Below are 23,525 nucleotides of genomic sequence, written 5' to 3'. Positions count from 1 at the left end.
TTTGTATTGACCTCCTGCCTAGAATGTCATTGCTTCTACTCCGCCTTCCTCCTCCCTCTCTCTCCCAATCCACCCCCCCTCCCACACCCAGACACACACCATTTACCTAGCTGCGCCAGACCATAGTGATGAAATCTTAAAATCTGTCTCTCTTTTTTATATATTTTATATCTTCGTCATCCTCTTAAACAAAAGTGGTCTCATCAGTAACCAGGTTAGATATATCTGTTTCAATATTTCGGCAGATAAACTTACTGCTTTCGTCAGGATGGTATGACAGTACATGCGGCATCCTCATCATCAACACCAACTGAGCTTGGCCGTTGAGCTGCTGCGGTATAACGGCGAAACACTTGCCCTTGTCCCCCCCGCCCCGCCCTCTCCCTGCAAACGCTTTTTGTCTTGCTTCTCAATACGCAACCACCACTACCACACCCCACCATTGCTGTTCATCATCATCAACTGTGTTCGAAAAATGCTGCATGATGGGAAAGTACATCTCCGCCCTACCTCCAGCCCACGTCACCATCTCCCACGTTCTCCGGAATCCCCCTCCCAAAACACACACAGACGCAGACACAGACTTACACACACAAACACACACGCACACACACACACACACACACACACAAACACACACACACACACACACAAACACACACACATATACACACACACACACACACACACAAAAGCACAAGCACACACACACAAACACACACATACACACACAAACAAACACACACACACACACACACACACACACACACACACACACACACACACACGAAATTCCTCCGATAGGAAAAACACCCCCGTCAAAGGGAAATAACCTTCTCAGTTGGTGGCAGTGAGAATGGTTATTTCCCTTTGACCAACGGGGGTGTCCGTCTATAAGTCCTTGTATAATTTTAATCCACCGATAACTCCCTAACCGTGTGTTTGACTGGTCCCAATTTTTGTAAGGACCGTCTCAGGAATGTATATAGAACCTGTTCACCAAGTTTGGTGACGATCGGTCCGTTCATTCTTGAGATCTACTTGCGAACACAAACACCGCACAAACACACAAACACATCGAGTGAAACCTATACACACCCCTATACCGGGGGTGTAATAATACACCTCTTCTTTTTATCAGGGACAACTTAGTTTGAAAAATTCTGCACGGTGGTAAAGTACGTTTCCCCTCCTCTCTCCCCCCTCTCCCCCCCCCCCCCTCCCCTTGCCCCATTTCCCGTCCCGCCGCGTCACAACCTCTCCCTCTCACCACCCAATTTTACCAAATTTCTCTTTAAAGCCACGTCATGGGGTCCCCTCCTGTCCCTCCTTCTCCTTTCTCCTCCTCATCATCACCAAGTGCGCTCCAGTTTGAAATGCTGCTTCGTAATGGTGGCCGTTACCACGATACGTAGTACTCGCCAGTAAAAACTCGCTCAGTCGTGACCCCAGTGGTTTTACTGTCCTCCATGCGTCGTCTTCCTCGCCTCTGAAGCGTCCGACATCTTCCTTTGTCTTACGCACAAAACAGCGGGAAGCCGGAACATACCTGCGAATGATGTCCCCTGTTGCTAAGCGACAGGGGAGACAATGCATGCAGCGTGAAGAAACGTTGGCAGACATCGCGTCTGGGTTGTCGGTCTTGCCTGGGCTTCTGGGGATCTGAGGGATGCTGCGTTTATGACTGACCTTTGCTCTTTCTTCCCTGCTCCCTCCCCCCCCCCCCCACCCCCCCACCCTCCTGCCTGATCAACCCCTTTGGCCCCCTCGCCATCCCCTGAATTTTGTAGCGCTCTCTCTCTCTCTCTCTCTCTCTCTCTCTCTGTCTCTGTCTCTGTCTCTCTTTCTCTCTCTCTCTCCAGTTTGGTTTTATGAGTGTGTGTTAACTGTTAGATCAGTATTTTCCTTTGTGTGTACATACTATACCTTGCTTTTTACCCTTAGTCTTAGATATTTTTGTTTACCTATGGCTTTCGTGTCGGTGTGTTTGTTTGTTCGTACTCATAAACTAGTTGTTATTAATGTTTTGTTCATTCGTCCTTTTACCCCTTTTATGAATGATGCAGAAATTGTTGTTTTACCTTGTCTATAAGGCTTTTATTAGCTAATGACAATAAAGTGTCAAAGCGTCAAAGCGTCTCTCTCTCTCTCTCTCTCTCTCTCTCTCTCTCTCTCTCTCTCTCTCTCTCTCTCTCTCTCGCTCTCAATCTCTCTCTCTCTCTCTCTCTCTCTCTCTCTCTCGCTCTCTCTCTCGCTCTCAATCTCTCTCTCTCTCTCTCTCTTTCTCTCTCGCTCTCTCTCTCTCTCTCTCTCTCTCTCTCTCTCTCTCTCTCTCTCTCTCTCTCTCTCTCTCTCATATCCTGCGTTTCTAAGCAACTAGGAAGACGAGACATTGTGGTGCATGAGTCAATTCAAGTACATTTTTTTATCATTATTGTTTTACATTTTCAGTTACTTTTGAAGGAGCGAAAGTCAGATGAAAAGAAAGCATATCTATGTCTTCTTGCTAATTCTGTCCCATCACCCCCCCCCCCCCCTATCATGTCCCAGTCGCCCGCGATTTTACCTGTTTTGGTCCTTGGCGTTTGATAAGTCAAATATCTGATGCTGGGTTTGTAGTTCACTCTGATCATACATCATTTTAATAGACCCGACAAAAATGATTGATCAAAAAAATGAAAAAACGAAAAAAGCATCCACAAAACTAGATGTCAAAGTTTCACACTCAAAGAACACCTCATTACAGTCCATGAGAGTTTTGGGCATTAAAAACACATTACTGCCTTTTAAAATCATACAACAGTGTCCTTTCAAATGGGGCTGGGCATTATTTCACGGCACAGCCGCGAAGAAGAAGAAGTGTCTTGGTATTTTGTGGCTGTTCATGACCCGTAAACCATATTTTACACCACCACAAAAAAATAACTGCCAAAGCACATTGAAGGTGATACTCGAGGAAAAAGAAAACGAGACGTGGAGACGATGCTGAAGGCTGGTTGGGTGGTGTTGGGGGTGGTGTTGGGGTGGTGTCGGGGTGGTGTTGGGGTGGGACTGGGGTAGGGGTATACAGCTAGATGATTAGGAGTTTGAGGTGATATTTAAAGCTAAAAGGTTTCACGTAGACACTGGGGTTTTAACACTTCCTGGGCGCAGAAGGTCTTGCGTATGACAATTACTACCAACCTCTGCTAGGTTTATGCGAAGCTTTAGTATTGATGTCATGAGTGGTACGCCCCCTACACACACACACGCACGCACGCACGCACGCACGCACGCACACACACACACACAGACACACCACAAGCACACGTGACACACACACATACACACACACACACACACATACACACACACACACACACACACACACACACACACACACACACGTTAGCTTCGCACATGGTTGTCTAGTCTGTAGGTGGGGTTTTTTTCTTTTCGAATGAGCAGCTGGTTTCTGGCTGTTTGTAAACAGCGGGGAATTAATCATATGGAAACGCAAGCGCAGAGAGTATGGTGAAATTACAGTCTGCAAAGACTACCTTTAATGAGCAGCTGGTTTCTGACTGTTTGTGAACAGCGGGGAATGATTCATATGGAAACGCAAGCGTAGAGTGTATGGTGAAATTACAGTCTGCAAAGACTACACTCTTGAATGAGCAGCTGGTTTCTGGCTGTTTGTGAACAGGGGGGGATGATTCATATGGAAACACAAGCGTAGAGTGAAGGGAGAAATCACTACCTTCACACAACGTTTAAAATGTGAATGAATGAACGTCCACGCCCTGGATCGTGGAACGCCTAGTTGTGTCCACCGCAGGCGCTACACACGATTATGTCCCGAGCAAGACCAACCACATGGTAGGTGTCTCCAAATTAATGCCTTAAAATAGTAGATAACCAGACTTCTTGTATTGAAGTTTATATCATACTGACCGGTACTTTTGTTTGCATTGGATCAGCCAGTTTTCTTACTATTTATACTCTCGTGTACTACATAAGAGAAGAAATTTCACCAAGACAGGTCAGAAATACTGTCCCCCACGTTAAAAATTATAGAATAACAAAGCACGGTCAACAGAAGGGCTTAAATCTTCTTGCTTGTCAAAGTCTTAACTACTTGTGGATACTGCTTTCCATTTTTAAGTTTCAGCTTAGTTTAGTTTAGACTCACGATGGGTACAAAGATCAACAGTGACATTTGACGGAGTAAGATCCCCCGCAGCTTGGTCAAAAGTGCGGGGGACCTTATCTGGTGTCTGCGGGGGACCTTACCCACTGAGAATCGAGTACCACAAAGTAACGCTAGATTAGAGCAGCTTATCCGCGATGCTGGTGCCCCAAAACGCGCATACAAATCTGCAGGGTATCGAAGATTGAACTGTGAGTATTAGAATAGTGATTGAAACGGTAGTTTTGGGTTAATTTGTAAGAAATTGAGACCTTTCTGCGTAATTTTCACGGACCTCGGTAGAAAATCGAACGCCACTGTTCACGAGTACACAACAAGACCTAAGTAAAATATTGTACTTATTGCCTAGGCCATTTTGCTTCGGAATATCTATAATAAATAATGTGATCTGCCATAAAATACCTTCACAGGGCAATTATTTTGCGATATATATATCAACTCTGCTTCCGCGTGCGGGGGACATAATCGTGTGTAGCGCCTGCGGTGGACACAAATAGGCGTTCCACGATCCAGGGCGTGACGTCCAAACACTGACTGTGACGTATCTCTGGTGTGTGATGTCATTGTTCAAAACCAAACCAAAAGAAACAGAGCAAAATGTGTATCTTTTAAATAGTGCGACTGATGAACGTTTTTGGGCGTGTATAGGATTCCAGTTACGTCAGCATTTGTTTGTTTGTGTTTTGTTGTCTGTTTGCTTGTTTCTGTTTGAAATGCAATCCCGTCGTCCGGACTTAGTAAACAACATTATTTGACAACAATTTCAATTAATTTGGATGGATAAGGAGGTTGTCACAATCCCTCCCCAACTTTTACAAAAAGCCGGATATGAAGTCATCAAGGACAGTTATCGACAAAACTTTTCTGGGGATATTATCTGACAAACGGTTATGCAACGTTTCACGAAGACCTGTCGGGTAGGTTTTTTTCTTCTTTGAATCGCTCTACATATACACGCACATTCGCATGCACACTCGCATGCACACTCGCATGCACACACATACTCCATCACCCTCGTCTTGATTCAAAACAGCAACATGTTCAGCTAGTTTCTTGCTGTTTATGAATTGGAGGGAGCTAATTACAATATGTTCAATGCAGTATAAGAAAATAGTTTTTACGCGAAAACTAAAAAAAACATGTTTTAACTGGTGTCTGGCTGTTTTTCTTCTTGTCGATCAAAAGGACGGAATTAATCAGATCGAGACGACAACTCTGAGATAATTGTGTACCACAGCTTGATTCATAAATAACATCGGCTTTGCTATGTTCGACGAAGTGCGAGAAAAATATGTCTATGTACAGACTTAATTGCAAGTTTTTTTTTCTTCATATTTTCATCGAAGTGCAAAAAAGTTACTTCTAGGAACACACCTGTGTGTCAGAGAGTTAGGACAAGGTCAGAAAGCTTGCAGAAACGTTGGCTTGACAAGCTGACGGTATCAATAGATTTGAAGCAAAGTCATTAGTGTTCCTACTGCTGCTATTGCTGCTGCTGCAATCATCAGTATAGTATACTGTTTATATTATTATCATCAGTAGTGCTGCTATTGCTACCTATGTTATTTCCACCAACCGCCTTTCTGCCTTTACAATTGTCACATAATCAGTAGTGCTGCTATTGACACCTATGGCTATGTTATTTCCACCAACCGCCTTTCTGCCTTTACAATTGTCACATAATCAGTAGTGCTGCTATTGCTACCTATGGCTATGTTATTTCCACCAACCGCCTTTCTCCCTTTACAATTGTCACATAATCAGTAGTGCTGCTATTGCTACCTATGGCTATGTTATTTCCACCAACCGCCTTTCTGCCTTTACAATTGTCACATAATCAGTAGTGCTGCTATTGCTACCTATGGCTATGTTATTTCCACCAACCGCCTTTCTGCCTTTACAATTGTCACATAATCAGTAGGACTACTATTGTTATCTATGTTATTTCCACCAACCACCTTTCTACCTTTCTAACTGTGACATCTCTCTCTACATCTTCCTCTTTTCTACTGCGGTATAGCTGTTGTTGCTGCTGTGTTGCTGCTATTGTTGTGTCTTCCAATGCCACTGGTTACTGATGTTGTTGTTGCTGCTGTGTTGCTGCTATTGCTGTGTCTTCCAATGCCACTGTTACTGATGTTGTTGTTGCTGCTGTGTTGCTGCTATAATATGCCGGTATAGTCATTCCCACTGTGTTGTGTCTTCCAATGCCACTGTTACTGATGTTGTTGTTGCTGCTGTGTTGCTGCTATTGTTGTGTCTTCCAATGCCACTGTTACTGATGTTGTCGTTGCTGCTGTGTTGCTGCTATTGTTGTGTCTTCCAATGCCACTGTTACTGATGTTGTTGTTGCTGCTGTGTTGCTGCTATTGTTGTGTCTTTCAATGCCACTGTTACTGATGTTGTCGTTGCTGCTGTGTTGCTGCTATTGTTGTGTCTTTCAATGCCACTGTTACTGATGTTGTCGTTGCTGCTGTGTTGCTGCTATTGTTGTGTCTTTCAATGCCACTGTTACTGATGTTGTCGTTGCTGCTGTGTTGCTGCTATTCTTGTGTCTTTCAATGCCACTGTTGCTGATGTTGTCGTTGCTGCTGTGTTGCTGCTATTCTTGTCTTCCAATGCCACTGTTGCTGATGTTGTCGTTGCTGCTGTGTTGCTGCTATTCTTGTGTCTTCCAATGCCACTGTTGCTGCTGTTGTTGTTGTCGTTGTCACGGGTGCTGCTGTTATTGCTGCTGCTACTACGGCTGTTACTGTTGCTGTTGTTGTCACTTGTTCTTGCTGTTGCGGCTGTTGTTGTTGCTGTAGTTGGTGTTGCTGCTTTGGCTTTTGTTGTTATTTCTGCAACGATTCCAGAACATTTGTGTAATGATTGCAACACTGCTCAGTTCATAATATTTAACAAAACGAAAATCTCACACTCACACAAACAGAATATGCTTCAAGACTTCCAAGCAGTCTTGATCCCATGGGGAGTATTTAGAGCACGAAAAAATAACAATTATTGGAAGTAGAGCCGGTAAAGTTAAGGCGATGTGTGGCACTAACATTTAAACTTGGAGAATACATGGAATAACCTAGTTTTCTTGGTAGTTATTGAAGTGACTTATAACAATGAATGAAAAATGTGTAAATATTAATGGACACAGATTGCCGTTGCTGTGGAAACAGCCGCCATATTGGATTTCTAGGACACGGTTTTACAGTAGCATCATACATCAGAAATGCTTAATATTTGGCACAAAGATATACACATGACTTTTATCGACAATCCTATAGAATGATATTTTTACTAAAGACTACAGTTGAATTTATATTATTTTTTTGTAATAAGGATTTATGAATTTCTAACCGCATATTCATTAATCCTTATTTCAAAAATTAATATAAATTCAACTGTAGTCGTTTCGCAAAACATCGTTTTAAATGATTGTAGATAAAAGTCATGCGTACCTTTGTGCCAAATATTAAGCATTTCTGATGTATGATGTTGCTGTAAAACCGTTTCCTAGAAATCCAACATGGCGCTGTTTAAGCCAGTTTCCATAGCAACGACACTCTATGTCCTGTAGTATTCACGTATTTTTCATTTCTTGTTATAAGTCACTTCAATAACTACCCAGAAAACTAAGTTAATTCATGTATTCTCCAAGTTTAATGTTGGTGATTTTAGTGCCTCACATCACCAACAAAAGAAGACATAGCACACCAGTCAAATCCAACAAAACACACAAGTAGGCAAGCAGACACTGACAACAACGACCACTAAAGGATATTCATATTGTACAAAACTGTAAGACGTTTCAGTAATCTTGCCCAAAGAAAGGGGAAAAAAACACAAGAATGTTCAAGAATTTCGCAAAAACTGTCCCCCTAAAAGCAAAAGATTTCCCTTTTCCTGCAAAATTCCAGCAAAAAGAAAGCAGGTTCTTTACTCCGTTTCCCGTGCGTGTGGTCCGTCATAAAAGTTTTATCTCCTCTTGACAGAATGAGGCTTATTAGTGGTGAGGCAGTGTAGATCTATGCCTCACCCCCCTGCGGCGAGGGTGCTTCTTGCCCTTCAAAATAACCCGTTACCCAAAGGGGGATGCAACGCTAATCACTGGGGTACCCAAAGGGCTGTTCACATGGACGATTTTCAAACGACTTTTTTTCCGCGAGAAGTGGAAGAAAGAATGGCGAAATATTACGGTCTAAGAGTTGTCCAAGTGCTGTGCACATGGGGACGTTTCTATTTTTGTTGTTGTTGGTGGTGTTTTTGTTTTTGTAAGGCGAAAAGTCGGAGACTTATTGGTGATGTATAACCATCGATAAGATGTCCAGCATGTTTTCCTTTTACACTATGAAACAAACAAGAATGTTTTTTTTAATTTTTTTATCACAGACAAAACGAAATATTCAGGATTATGTTCAGTGTTTCATGGGAACAGCCCGCCCCATTCCAATCGACCTTCACCCGATAATTACAATTAGCACTGTTCAATTTCCTGCCCGATCTTATCGGGAGACTTTTTTTCTCGATTGGTTTGCGTTGCCATACCTCCCAAACCTGGATGGGAGAAGTCAGTCGATTATCGTCAAACAACAGTTTCACATTTTCACTTGGCGATCCCAGCGATCTTGTACTACACAAATTTCGTTCAGAAGTTTGCCGAAGTTATTGGTCAATAGTGTACATGGAAGTCGTTGGACAGAACGCAGACATTTGTTTTTACAAATCGTCGGAAACGTGGCCATCATTTCGGCAGATTGGGGGAAACGGAACAGCAAGGACTGCCTTAAACTTCCGAAAATTGGCGAAACGTTTATGCCCATTTGGTGTAATCAAACTTGTATTCAGAATAAATCTCACGAAACAATAACTAGCAAACAATTGGGACAGGAACTAAAGCAAGAACCTTTTCTTACGTGACCCAAACATGTGCTTGCCCATTTCGGCCAAATTATTTGAAGGAAATAAATCCTACCAACATCTTTGGCCCGTGTGAACACTGCTTAAAAGTCTGGGAGAAAAAAGAAGACTATCTTAGGTTCATCCGAGCATGTATTATATTTGCAACAACTGCTTTTGATTGGCTGTAAAACAAGTCCCTGTCTGCCGGCGCCATCATGGCACGATTGCTTCCCTTTGTAGGAAGTGTTGCTTGTTTTGGATGTGTTGTGCTCCGGTCCACGTGTTTCCGAAAGACCCCTTCGTGTACACTACATTGGGGTGTGCACGTTAAATATCCCACGATTGACAAAAGGGTCTTTCCTGGCAAAATTGTACAGGCATAGATAAAAAATTTCCACCAAAATACCCGTGTGACTTGGAATAATAGGCCGTGAAAGTAGGATATGCGCCGAAATGGCTGCGATCTGCTGGTCGATGTGAATGCGTGATGTATTGTGTAAACAATTCCATCTCACACGGCATAAATAGATCCCTGCGCCTTGAGTCCGAGTCTGGAGATACGCGCGCGATATAAGACTTCATATAACATAGTGATTGGTCCATCCTTCGTTTGTCGGAGGTTTAGCAAGAAAAGGTCACATCACCTACAAACCCGAAGGAGTTGATTAAAAAAATCGTCTATTAAATAATTATCATGAATATTTGATTTTTGTTTAATTGATTGGCTGGTTGATTGATTGACTGATTGATTGATTGATTGATTGAACCGTGATTTTGTTTGGGTCACAGATTATATTGTTTGTTCGGGTGGTTTTTTTTAGAGGGAGGCTTCGGTTTTTATTTCATATTGTTATCAGTAGTAATGGTTTGTTAGTTGATTGATTGACTGACTGACTCACTGACTGATTAATTGACTGATTCATTGATACGTATATTTTGTCACATTTTATATAGTTTTTATTTTCTGTTACGTGTTCGATAAAATCTAAATATCTTGAATTGAAATATGCGAACTCATATCATAGATAAATTTAGTTATCCCACTAAATGTGAGCATTTTCAGGGGGTATATTTTATCTATATTCTCTATGTTACACTGCGATAACATTCTACATAAGCATTCACAAATATACATCTTCATCACTACACCAAGTTTAGTTAATGAAAGGGGAATTTGTTTCAAGATACGCATGTTACTTTGAATTAGATATAAATCTGCATTACTAAACTAATTCTGGAGAAATGAAAGGGGACACACGCATTTTAAATTGCATAAATAGGCATCACTAAATCAATTGTAGAGAAATGAAGGGGGGGGGGGGGGAGGGGTGTTTCAAAATACGCATTTTATATTGAACTAGGTTAGGTGTACATCTGCATTCTTAAACTTATTCTAGATACATAAAATGGGAATCTTTTTAAGGGTACATATTTTGCATTGAACAAAATATAAATCCACATTTCTAACCTAATTCTACAGAATTAAATTTGAATATTGTTCAATTTGATAGTGAACTTCTCTACGTGTTCATAGTTTTACCGAGGATCGTCTGTATACCAAAGGCTAGTCGTTCCGTTCGTATGTCTGGCTGTCTGGCTGTCTGGCTGGCTGCATGGCTGGCTATAGCTCTGTATGTAAGTGTGTGCGCGTGTGCGTGTGTGTGATTGTGCTTGTATGTGTGTGTGTGTGCTTGTATGTGTGTGTGTGTGTGTGCTTGTATGTGTGTGTGTGCTTGTATGTGTGTGTGTGTGTGTGTGTGTGTGTGTGTGTGTGTGTGTGTGTGTGTGTGTCAGCCATGATTGGTGTTCTGGGGATGCTTGCTTGGTATTGTTCGTGATTCAATAACCCACCAAACTTTGACATGGATTATAAGACATATTCCTGGCTTGTGTGTACGGTACACAAGTCAAGAATCTGTTTAAAGATACATACTTCGCACTGAAAAACTATAAATCCACATTTCTAACCTAATTCTACAGAAATAAATTTGAATCTTGTTCAAATGCACATTTTATAGTGAACTTACTAGGCGCGGCAAGGATTCGAACCCTTAATTAATCTTCCACATGGGAGGCCGATGTCCTATCCGCTAGGCTATTGCTTCCGTCTCATCTGGGATAAAAGCATGCTACTTTGTGGACACACCAATAACTTCAGCCCGGCTGCTCTCAGTGCAGACTTTTTTCTTAAAATTTTTTTTTTTTATTCTAAATCAATTTCGCCACTGATATGAATGTCAGACTCCGAAATTAATTCACCATAAATCACACACATAAACACATCCCCCTCCCCCCTCTCCTCCCCCCCCCACATACACACACACACACTCACTATACTTCACACCCGCGACACAACACCTACACACACCCCAACACCAAGATTGTTTTTCTACACACACACACACACGTATCTGCAATTATCGCTTGCATATTTGGCCTGGGAGCAGCTTCGCCGGTCTAAAATTACCGCTGTAGTCTTTTGTGTTGCTCCCCCGGATCTTTCAACCCGTAGATTTATTAGCTGCTGTTTTTGCCTCCTTTACATGGAAGGACAACGAGAAATATCCCTCCCTCCACTCCACCTCCCTTCAATCCACCTCCCTCCACTCCACCTCCCTCCACTCCACCTCCCTCCACTCCACCTCCCTCCACTCCACCTCCCTCCACTCCACCTCCCTCCACTCCACCTCCCTCCACTCCACCTCCCTCCACTCCACCTCCCTCCACTCCACCTCCCTCCACTCCACCTCCCTCCACTCCACCTCCCTTCAATCCACCTCCCTCCACTCCACCTCCCTTCACTCCACCTCCCTCCACTCCACCTCCCTCCACTCCACCTCCCTCCACTCCACCTCCCTCCACTCCACCTCCCTTCAATCCACCTCCCTTCACTCCACCTCCCTCCACTCCACCTCCCTTCACTCCACCTCCCTCCACTCCACCTCCCTCCACTCCACCTCCCTCCACTCCACCTCCCTCCACTCCACCTCCCTCCACTCCACCTCCCTCCACTCCACCTCCCTCCACTCCACCTCCCTCCACTCCACCTCCCTCCAATCCACCTCCCTCCACTCCACCTCCCTCCACTCCACCTCCCTCCACTCCACCTCCCTCCACTCCACCTCCCTCCACTCCACCTCCCTCCACTCCACCTCCCTCCACTCCACCTCCCTCCACTCCACCTCCCTCCACTCCACCTCCCTCCACTCCACCTCCCTCCACTCCACCTCCCTCCACTCCACCTCCCTCCACTCCACCTCCCTCCACTCCACCTCCCTCCACTCCACCTCCCTCCACTCCACCTCCCTCCACTCCACCTCCCTCCACTCCACCTCCCTCCACTCCACCTCCCTCCACTCCACCTCCCTCCACTCCACCTCCCTCCAATCCACCTCCCTCCACTCCACCTCCCTCCACTCCACCTCCCTCCACTCCACCTCCCTCCACTCCACCTCCCTCCACTCCACCTCCCTCCACTCCACCTCCCTCCACTCCACCTCCCTCCACTCCACCTCCCTCCACTCCACCTCCCTCCACTCCACCTCCCTCCACTCCACCTCCCTCCACTCCACCTCCCTCCACTCCACCTCCCTCCACTCCACCTCCCTTCAATCCGCCCGCCCTTCCTTTTCTCCCCTGTGAAATTCCTCCGTCTTCATTTCCTATGTTCTTTTATGGAGTTTGTTGTCGACTCGTGTGTGTGCCCATATGTTTTCACGCTTTTGGTTCGGATGGTTTGGGTTGCAAAATAGGATCATGAGGTCTTTTGTTGTTGATGTTCTTGTTTGGTTTGATGATGGATGACCTGTGGTGTTCTGACATTCTGAAAGGATTGGGTCCAATAGTCGGTGTGCGATACTTTCAGTATACATTATTTTTTAATGATGAAATAAGTATTGCTAAAAAAAAATAATAAAAAATGAAAAAACAAGCAAGGAACATCATTGTCCATAATCAGAATGTCATGACATTGGGAAATTGGCTCCAAGCGTCGCATCGCATTGCTCTAGAATCTTGAATCCAAAATCAGAGAGACTGCCAACGTTCCAAAATTCAGAATAAAAAACCCAAGAAAGGTAGGAAATTGGAACGTTTATTACAGACAAAGCAAAACGTTACATTTATACTAGTACGTCAACCCACAGGTCTTTGAAGTATAGACAGACACTCTTATACCGTCTACTTCAAAGACCTGTGGGTCGACGTACTAGTAAATAATTATAACGTGTTGTTTTGTCTATAATAAACGTTCAAATTACCTACCTTTCTTTTTTTTTCTTTTTTTGCCAAGCACATCGTTGAGGGGCTTTTCATCAAAACCATGCATCCGTCTACAATGTATCATCATTCATCCTTCAACATTTACCACTCAAGGAAACCTAGAATTTGATATGTATCATGTTAGCAGTTCATTATTACGAGACACCTACCTTTCTTGTTTCTTGATCTAGAATCATTGACAATCATAACACTTGAAATGCACATTGTACACAAATCGCACATTATTGTGTTGTTTAAAAGTGACTCACGAAATTGCTGACGTAATGATCAAGAGTATGACACTGTGACGACGACCTATTAATGACACAATTAACTGACCATTGTTACGTTGACGGGTCAAGCGCAGTCCTGAAAAGGAAGCTTACTTCTTCACGTTAGGGTCTTAGCTTACTTTTTAACAGTTTTAACTTTTATAGCTTCGTAGTTAAAACGTTAAATAACAATAACCTCGTATTTGCCAAAGCAGAAATGACCGCCTTTCATAATAACTGGGTCAGGGCGTTAGCAATTTTCTCCACCCTTTCCTAACCTAGGTGGTGGGTTCAAGTGCTAGTCTTTCGGATGAGACGAAAAACCGAGGTCCCTTCGTGTACACTACATTGGGGTGTGCACGTTAAAGATCCCACGATTGACAAAAGGGTCTTTCCTGGCAAAATTGTATAGGCATAGATAAAAATGTCCACCAAAATACCCGTGTGACTTGGAATAATAGGCCGTGAAAAGTAGGATATGCGCCGAAATGGCTGCGATCTGCTGGCCGATGTGAGTGCGTGATGTATTGTGTAAAAAAATTCCATCTCACACGGCATAAATGAATCCCTGCGCCTTGAATATGTGCGCGATAAAAATTGCATAAAAAAAAACAAAAAAAAACAAACAATTAAAAATAATCCCTGCGCTTAAAACTGTACCCACGGAATACGCGCGATATAAGCCTCATATTGATTGATTGATTGAAAATGATTAAATTATTGTAGATTTATGATTGATGTTTTCATCTGAAAACAGCAGAAGCAGCAGCAACAACAACAACAACAACAACAACAACAACAACAACAACAACAACAACAACAACAACAACAACAACAACAACAACAACAATCCAAAGACCAAAGCTTTTCATCGGGCTTTGTCACTTAACATATATGCGATAGTTCGCGAGTCTTTGTTTTCCTGAAACTATAACAATGTGCACACATTAAAGCCTCACTCTGCCTCATACGAGGTTTACAGAACGATGGAATCTTTCACGAAATAAGCAAATTTAACCTTATGGAACACACTTGCACTAGCTGTTCAACCCACCTCAGTCGGTAAGATTGTAACATTCTTTTCTACTACTTCTCTGTTAAAGCTGGGTGGGAACAGGTTTTTTTTTATTCATTGCACAGCTTAATCTTTCTCATGCAATTACTTTCCTTTTATAAATTTGTGATATTAAAAAAAGGGAGACATTTGTTTCCTTCAGGTGAGATTTTTTTCTTCACAATTAAAATTGATAAACTACTTTTTGCACGATATCAAATTCACTGGGAACTTCCTGCGCGATATCAATTCAAGTTGTTATACAGTTCCTAGTTGACCAATGACAACAGCTGTTTTTGCCATGTGATCAGTAAAAATGCGATAATAATGACTTAAGTCGTCAGTTTGTGGTTTCAATGCGACTCGCTGTATCTGCAATAGCACGTTATTGTGTACCTCTGAATCTAAAATGCAACAAACGACTGCGTGTGGCACGAACTGAGCAGTGACGGTTGACCGTTCAAAGAAACTGCGACATGCAGAATATTCGTCTGCTTGGGCAAACACGACCTTTCATGACACGCTTCCGGGCTCCCTTTTTTCAAACTTTCAAAACTTCAAATTGTACTGATCTTGAATGTCTTGATGAAAAAAATAATCATTTTTTGATTTAAGCATTTTTGTCTCACATGCTGTAAATTTATTATTTAGATTTCATAAGTTAGTTCTAGCGCCAAAACGAGGCTTTCGATTTGTTATTAAGTAAATCCGACTGGCCACGCAAAACTAAATTCTTTGAATAATGCTCGTTCTTTATGGAGGGCACCTAGGATGTTCTCTAGCGGTAAGTGTTTTAACGAAAGGGTGTTTGTACTGTGTTTATTATAAAAGCCCGACAGTGTGTGTATGTGGCCAGAAACTGATGGTTTACGGGAAGCGGAGTGGGCCTTTAACAGACTTTCAACAGATGTTTATTTCAGGACAATGCTGTTTATATTAAATTGTCTGTTTCATAACTTATGAATGCGATTAATGATTATGTTCTTGCATTCTTTATTTCGTTTTCTTTTTTTCTTTTTCTTTCCCACGTTTTTCTTTCTTTCTTTCTTTCTCTCTTTCTTTCTGTTCTTTTTACATTTAGTCAAGTTTTGACTAAATGTTTTAACATCGAGGGGGAATCGAAACGAGGGTCGTGGTGTATGTGTGTGCGTGTGTGCGTGCGTGCGTGCGTGTAGAGCGATTCAGACCAAACTACTGGACCGATCTTTATGTAATTTGACATGAGAGTTCCTGAGTATGATATCCCCATACGTTTTTTTCATTTTTGTGATAAATGTCTTTAATGACGTCATATCCGGCTTTTTGTGAAAGTTGAGGCGGCACTGTCACGCTCTCATTTTTCAACCAAATTGGTTGAAATTTTGGTCAAGTAGTCTTCGACAAAGCCCGGACTTCGGTATTGCATTTCAGCTTGGTGGCTTAAAAATTAATTAATGACTTTGGTCATTAAAAATCTGAAAATTGTAAAAAAAATTATTTTTTTCTAAAACGATCCAAATTTACATTCATCTTATTCTCCATCATTTGCTGATTCCAAAAACATATAAATATGTTATATTCGGATTAAAAACAAGCTCTGAAAATTAAATATATAAAAATTATTATCAAAATTAAATTGTCGAAATCAATTTAAAAACACTTTCATCTTATTCCTTGTCGGTTCCTGATTCCAAAAACATATAGATATGATATGTTTGGATTAAAAACACGCTCAGAAAGTTAAAACAAAGAGAGGTACAGAAAAGCGTGCTATTCTTCTCAGCGCAAGTACTACCCCGCTCTTCCTGTCAATTTCACTGCCTTTGCCGTGCGCGGTGGACTGACGATGCTACGAGTATACGGTCTTGCTGCGTTGCATTGCGTTCAGTTTCATTCTGTGAGTTCGACAGCTACTTGACTAAATGTTGTATTTTCGCCTTACGCGACTTGTTTCTTTCTTTCTTTCTTTCTTTCTTTCTTTGCTTATAATGTCTTACTTTATTCAGTGTTTGTTCTTTTCCTAGTTTATGTATGTATATATTTATACTTTTTGGGGGGTTATTGTCTTCATTTTTGACCAAATTTATTTTAAGAAGAAAATATTTTATTTGTTAACTTAACACTGAAGATTTAACGTGGTTTCTTTGTGTGTTTACTTTATATCCCAGAATACTTCACAATGAAAGCTCGAGAGCAACTGAAAATAACTGCCATAAAAGTGCACAGCAAATAATTATCTCTAAGGCAGGTGTTACGGTTGGGTTATTGTTGACATCTGATACGTTTTTCGACGTTAATATTCATGAAGCATATGGTTGTGGGTGCAAGCATAAAGTTGAGGATTACGAAGTTGCTGTGGCTGAAATTTAAAACTGCACAGTTTATAGAAAACATACGCATACTCCTGCACTCTTACGCACGCACTCTTACGCACGCACACGCACACTCACGCACGCACGCATTCGCACACAGACATACACACACGCACCTACACACACTCACATACACGCACACAAACACACACTCACACGCACATGTACGCACGCACACACCCAAACCACACACCATCACACACACACACACACACACACACATACACACGCACAAACACACACTCACACGCACATGTACGCACGCACCCAAACCCACAAACTATCACACACACACACACACACACACACACACACACACACACACACACACACAAACACACACACGCGCGCGCGCGCATACACACACACACACACACACACTGCTATATATTTTGACTGTAAAGGTACACTGAGTCCTTCCCGTGTTAGCGATCATGCTAACATCACATATCTGTTCCGGTGTAACACGACATTTTTACTCCACGAAAAATTTACTCCGGAGTAAACATTTCGTACGAAATTCTTACTCCGAGTACACCTTTTGTACGAGAAAAGAACTCCCCAAGGCACGAACAAATTACTCCCTCCACGAAATTTTTACTCCACATTTTTTTTTACTTCCAGTAAAAATCTCGTTCGCGAAAATGGGATGCGGGCGAAGGGATAATGCCAATAATTATGTGATCTCGCGCAAACGAATTTCGCGCTACCCTCCCTCCACCCCTTTTACCACCAAGACTAACAGGGGACAAGGGAGTAAACATTTCGTACACCTGGCATGGAAAGTTAAATTGCTCGTGTCAGGGTGAAGTAATTTATTCGTTATTTATTCGTCAGGGGAGTAACATTTTTGTACGAAATGTTTACTCGGAACTCACCTGTCGTGGGGAGTAATTTTCTCGTGTAATGGGGGAGTACTTTTTTCGTAAAGGGAGTAACTTTTTCGTACGAAATTTTTACTCCGGAGTAACAATCTCGTGGGAGTCATTTTATCGTGTTACACCGGCTCTTACAACGAATAAGAGCACCCGTTCAAGAAGCACGGCAAGGCAAAATATTCATTCAAGAAACCCCACGGGGGTACATGAAACAAACAGAACTAAAATACAAGAAAAAGAAAGAAATGCAAAAAGTTGCAGCCTATACATTTAGCTCATTCCGATGAGAAAAAAAGAAGGATTGTATAAGGGTGCGTCTCAGAATCTCGTCCTCTGTTTGTGACATTATCACCAAAAGTAAAATCTTCCCAGAAAACTTTGATAATACTATTTACACACTTCTCAGGGTGTACCTTTTCAGTTTAAACAAGAAAAAATATAACATTGCCTTTAGTTTGCCATATATTGAGCAATATTTGGACCATGTGTGCAAAATCACCCGTGTAACATGGAAACAATAAAAGACAAAAAAACTGCATTTATAAGGCTGAAAACGACTTTTATTCAGTTATTATTGTTGAATCACAAGCCATTATAGAGTTCAATATGAAATGACTACATGCAAACAACAAAATAATGTTTTTTTCAAAGTTCCATGCATTCGTCAAAATTTCAATACAAAAATGAAAATTAATTAATGATATCCTGATCAGAACATGTTGATACATGGCATTCATTCAGTCTTATTGACATTTAACCTTCACAATAGCATATATACAAAGATTTGTTGCTCTAAGACAAAATGTTAGAAAGTTATCCCAAAAGAATGCAAAATGGTCACCGATGTAACATGGAAACATCACTTTTGTAACAAAGAAACGGTTATGCTTTTTTCCACAAACTTTACTAAATGAAGCTGATTTTGCAACCAGATTCTTCTTAGGTAAAATGCCAAACACTAAAACAGGAACAGAAAGAAAAAAAGCTGGACAAAATCAAGCAAACTTTGCCCCCAAAAAGAGAAACATTAATGAAAAGTTCATCACCGACGTAACTCGGAAACGAACAACCAGACATGTATTATAAGGTTTGACATGAAGAATGCAAATGTTCAAAAGTGGTTCATTCAATTGTTAAGACAATAAACCAAAGGCATTAGAACAGTTGCCACTTGCAGTTAATTAATTTATTTTAAAAGAAATAATGCCCCCTGGCATTGAAGGTGGGGTCACGAATCATGGTTGCATCAGATGTAGGGACTAAGGAAATATCATCGATCCCTGGAAAGCAATGGTAGTTCCCCTCCGGTTTCCTTCGAAGGAACGTTACCACCAGTTCATCAAGTCGAATCTCTTGCACCTGAAACATGCAAGTACCTGCGATTTCAACTAAAGATTGATGCAATATGTGTACTAGTTTCACTAACATGAATTTGTTTAATATCTATCAAGATTTTGATGCATCCACATTCACTGGCTAAAAACAAAATAAAGTAATTATTTTGTTCAGATTTACCATTCCATTGAACATACAACTTTTACAATTAAAGAAAACATTGACACTTACCGTTCCTTTAAATGGATTTCGGAAATTTAATTTTGATCATAATTTTTTATATTTTTAATTTTCAGAGCTTGTTTTTAATCCAAATATAACATATTTATATGTTTTTGGAATGAGAAAATGATGGAAAAAAAGATGAACGAAAATGTGGATCGTTTTATATAAAAAAAAATTATTACAATTTTCAGATTTTTAATGGCCAAAGTCATTAATTAATTTTTAAGCCACCAAGCTGAAATGCAATACCGAAGTCCGGCCTTCGTCGAAGATTGCTTTACAAAGATTTCAATCAATTTAATTGAAAATTGAGGGTGTGACAGTGCCGCCTCAACTTTTTACAAAAAGCCGGATAAGACGTCATCAAAAGTATTTGTCGAAAAAAAGAAAAACACGTCCGGGGATATCATACCCAGGAACTCTCATGTCAAATTTCATAAAGATCGGTCAAGTAGTTTAGTCTGAATCGCTCTACACACACACACGCACAGACAGACAGACACACACACACACATACACCACGACCCTCGTTTCGATTCCCCCTCTATGTTAAAACATTTAGTCAAGTTTTGACTAGGTGAAATCGAAAGAAAAACTATTATTAACAAATGTTTAGCCTAATTTTTCACTTCATAGAATATCATAGCAGCAAAAACTCACCTTTTCTCAAGAACCTTGGGTGTTGATCACTGTCGTAACAAAATCACAGACTTCGGAAACATTTTCGAAATCTTTCTTCGCTGCTGGAAGCTGAACTATTTCTCTCTGTAACTGCGCATGCGTAGTCACCCGCACCTCTAAGTCACTACGCGCAAAATAGTTCTAATCTTTCTTCAAAACTCTGAACATTATTTGCAAAACCGTTCACCATCGTAACTGAATTTTGAAGAAGCATGTCATATTGCGCAACTTTCAACTTAGTTTGCAGATGCAATTTTGAGAAAATAATACTTAAATAACATTTAGCTTAGCGATTTTTTATGCCCTTTCATGTCAAGATCGTGTTGAAGATGAATATGCAAATTCTAAAGTTCAAATTTAGGACTTGTTGCTGTTGCACGCGTGCGGAAACCTATGTTACGACAGTGATGGCAAACTTTCAAGCGATAAATTTCGTTTAAAAAAACAATTCTGTGGACAAAATAACATTTCACCTGTCAAGTACACTTAAACCAAACACACATAACAAGAATAGCAGTCCTTGGACATTCTAAACGATTCTTGTAGTGAGGTGCAAAACTAGTTGATGGTTCATGTCACAGATCAGACCTCCATTTTTCACGCATCCAATCATTTCTTTCGCAAAACAACCTTCATAATAATCATGCAAAATACTCAGTTTTGTTTGTACTATTTCTTTATTCATTTTACTTCTCAAAAATACCAATATCATGATTTAAAATTCAGTATGTTTCAATTGTGGGCTAATTTGATTATGGCACACACAAAAGGTTCAGTTTCTGAGACGCACCCATAACTGAAAAACTGAACTTCACGGGTAATGACTATATATTAATAGGCATCCTCTTCAGATTACGAACGGGACACAGCAGAATGAAGGCACAGTTATTCAACAAGCTGATGATAGGGGAATCAGAGATGTGTCCTTGCAACACTGCACCCGTGAACACAGCACATCTACTCCAGAGCTGCCCGCTGTAGGAGGATTCGGGACGTATATCATAGCCAGCTTGAAACCCCCCTGAAGTAGACGCTGCTTGGTGACCTGGGTTGCGGTGCACGAAGGGAACGTGGGTGCCACCCAACCGGCTGAGAACAAACCGCGGGACCTGATTCGTTGAAACAACAACAAATCTTAATGTCAACCAATCCAACACCGCTCCTGGCTCCCATTCGGTTGGTAACTTTGTCGTGCACCTGGGCCCTGGCAGCCCTGAAGAAGAAGGCGGCATCCTCATGCAGCAAAGGAGGGGACGTCTGAACAAGCGAACAAGAAGAAGAACAACAGCAATAAGAACAATGGCATTTATTATAGCCCTTGAATTGTTAGCAATTAAGATTCGTTCAGATGCAGATGTTGAGGGTATCCGGCTACCCATGTCACCTTTTGAGGTATCTCCAATGAGGGTCCTAAAACTGCTCTTATATGCCGACGATGTCACCCTTTTTTTTACATGATCAAAGAGATTTGGAAAGAGCTTTACATATTTTAAACATGTTTAAAGCTGTTTCCAATTTAGAAGTGAATGTAAATAAAACTGAAGCCATGTGGATTGGGTCAAACAAATACTGTACTGACCAATACTTTGGTCTTAAATGGAAACGGAAAGTAAAAATCGTTGGAATTGTTTTTTCAAACAATATACCTGCGTCATCAATTGAAGACAACTGGTCTAAGAAAATTCAACGTATGCAACAAATAATTTTTAATTGGTCCAAAAGAAACTTAAGTATACAAGGTAAAATTTGCATTGTTAAAACCTTTCTTATATCTCAGTTCGTTTATATTTTCCAGTCTCTAGCAGTGCCTTATCATGTTTTACATCAAATTAATTAATTCCATTTTGTTCAGGTTTATTTGGAAGAAAAAATATTCAAATACACGGGCGTTTGAAAAAGTAAAACGAACAATTATGTGTAAATTAAAAGATAATGGTGGATTAAATATGATAAATGTTGTGGATATGCACAACTCATTTATGATGTCGTGGGCTATTGGTCTGCAGAACTCTACAGACAATTACTGGTCTGTCACTCCTAGATATGTTTTTTCAAGTTTGGGTAATGGTTTGTCCTGTTTTGACTCTAATGCATCCTCCAAGAAGCTGGTTGGCGTTGTTAACTGCAGATCGGTCTTTTGGAGACAAGTATTGTTAACCTGGCTAGACAACAAACACATTTTGTATGAAAAGTATGATGCCACACCTGTTCCATTGATAAATCAATGTATATGGAATAACATGAATATACAATATAAACATAAATGCCTCTTTTTCAAAGATTTTATTAAATGTCATATTTATCATGTAAAGGATGTCATGAATGAAATCGGTAACATGATTTCATTTGAAGAATTATGTAAAAAGGTTGGTTATAAACCAGCCAGACAATTTGAGTATAATGCGTTATGTACAGCACTTAAAACAAAACTGATTAACGCATTGCCATACCGATATGTTCTGTTGCAGGGTTTGACTCGTATTGGTAATATTACACCAAGGGAAATAAGAACTGTTTTGGTTAATTACGAGGTACAAACTCCGAGCGCCTGTTCTTTTTGGCAAAGAAAGCATAATGTTGTTCTGGAATCAAGACACTGGCTGTTAGCTGTTAATTGTACAAAAGAAGAACGACTGCGTCTGCTTCATTGGAAAATTTTACACAGAATTTACTCAACGAATATTTTACTAAACAAGATGGGTTTATGTCAAACTAATAACTGTGAAGTTTGTAATGAACTGGATACACTTGAGCACTTCTTTTTTCATTGTCAAGAGGTGAGGAACGTTTGGAACCTATGTAAAGACTTTATTTATAAGCAAATTTATTATTATATAACCTTGAATGAAACATATATATTATTTGGTTTTTGGAATGAAAATTTAAAAAAACGATCAAATTTACTTTATAAATTATTGTATTTTGATAACAAAAATGACCATAGGAAAATTTAAGTATGGGAAGAAGTTAGACTTACGTATTTTATTGGAATTAGAGTTAAACATTAGACAGAAGTTTATGTTTTGTATAATATAAAGTTGATTATGTTATACAGAAAAAGACCAAGGAAGAAGGATGCTCCCCGCCTTAAAAAACAAAATTTAAAAAAATAAAAATAAAAATAAAAATAAATAAATAAATAAAAAAATAAAAACAATCGGGCAAAAAATATGGGTTGAAGCATCCTGCATGCAACTGAGGTCAAAAAAAAACAAACAAACAAAAAAAAGCCCTGAAGAAGAAGGCGGCATCCTCATGCAGCAAAGGAGGGGACGTCTGAACAAGCGAACAAGAAGAAGAACAACAGCAATAAGAACAAGAACAAGGACAAAAAGAGCATCCTTTCACTGGGCCACATTCTCAATTTGAACAACCTCAGACACGTGT

The sequence above is a fragment of the Littorina saxatilis genome, linkage group LG14, assembly GCF_037325665.1.
Source record: "Littorina saxatilis isolate snail1 linkage group LG14, US_GU_Lsax_2.0, whole genome shotgun sequence".
NCBI lineage: Eukaryota > Metazoa > Mollusca > Gastropoda > Littorinimorpha > Littorinidae > Littorina > Littorina saxatilis.
The sequence above is the reverse complement of the archived record's forward strand: the minus strand, read 5'-3'. Positions refer to the sequence as shown.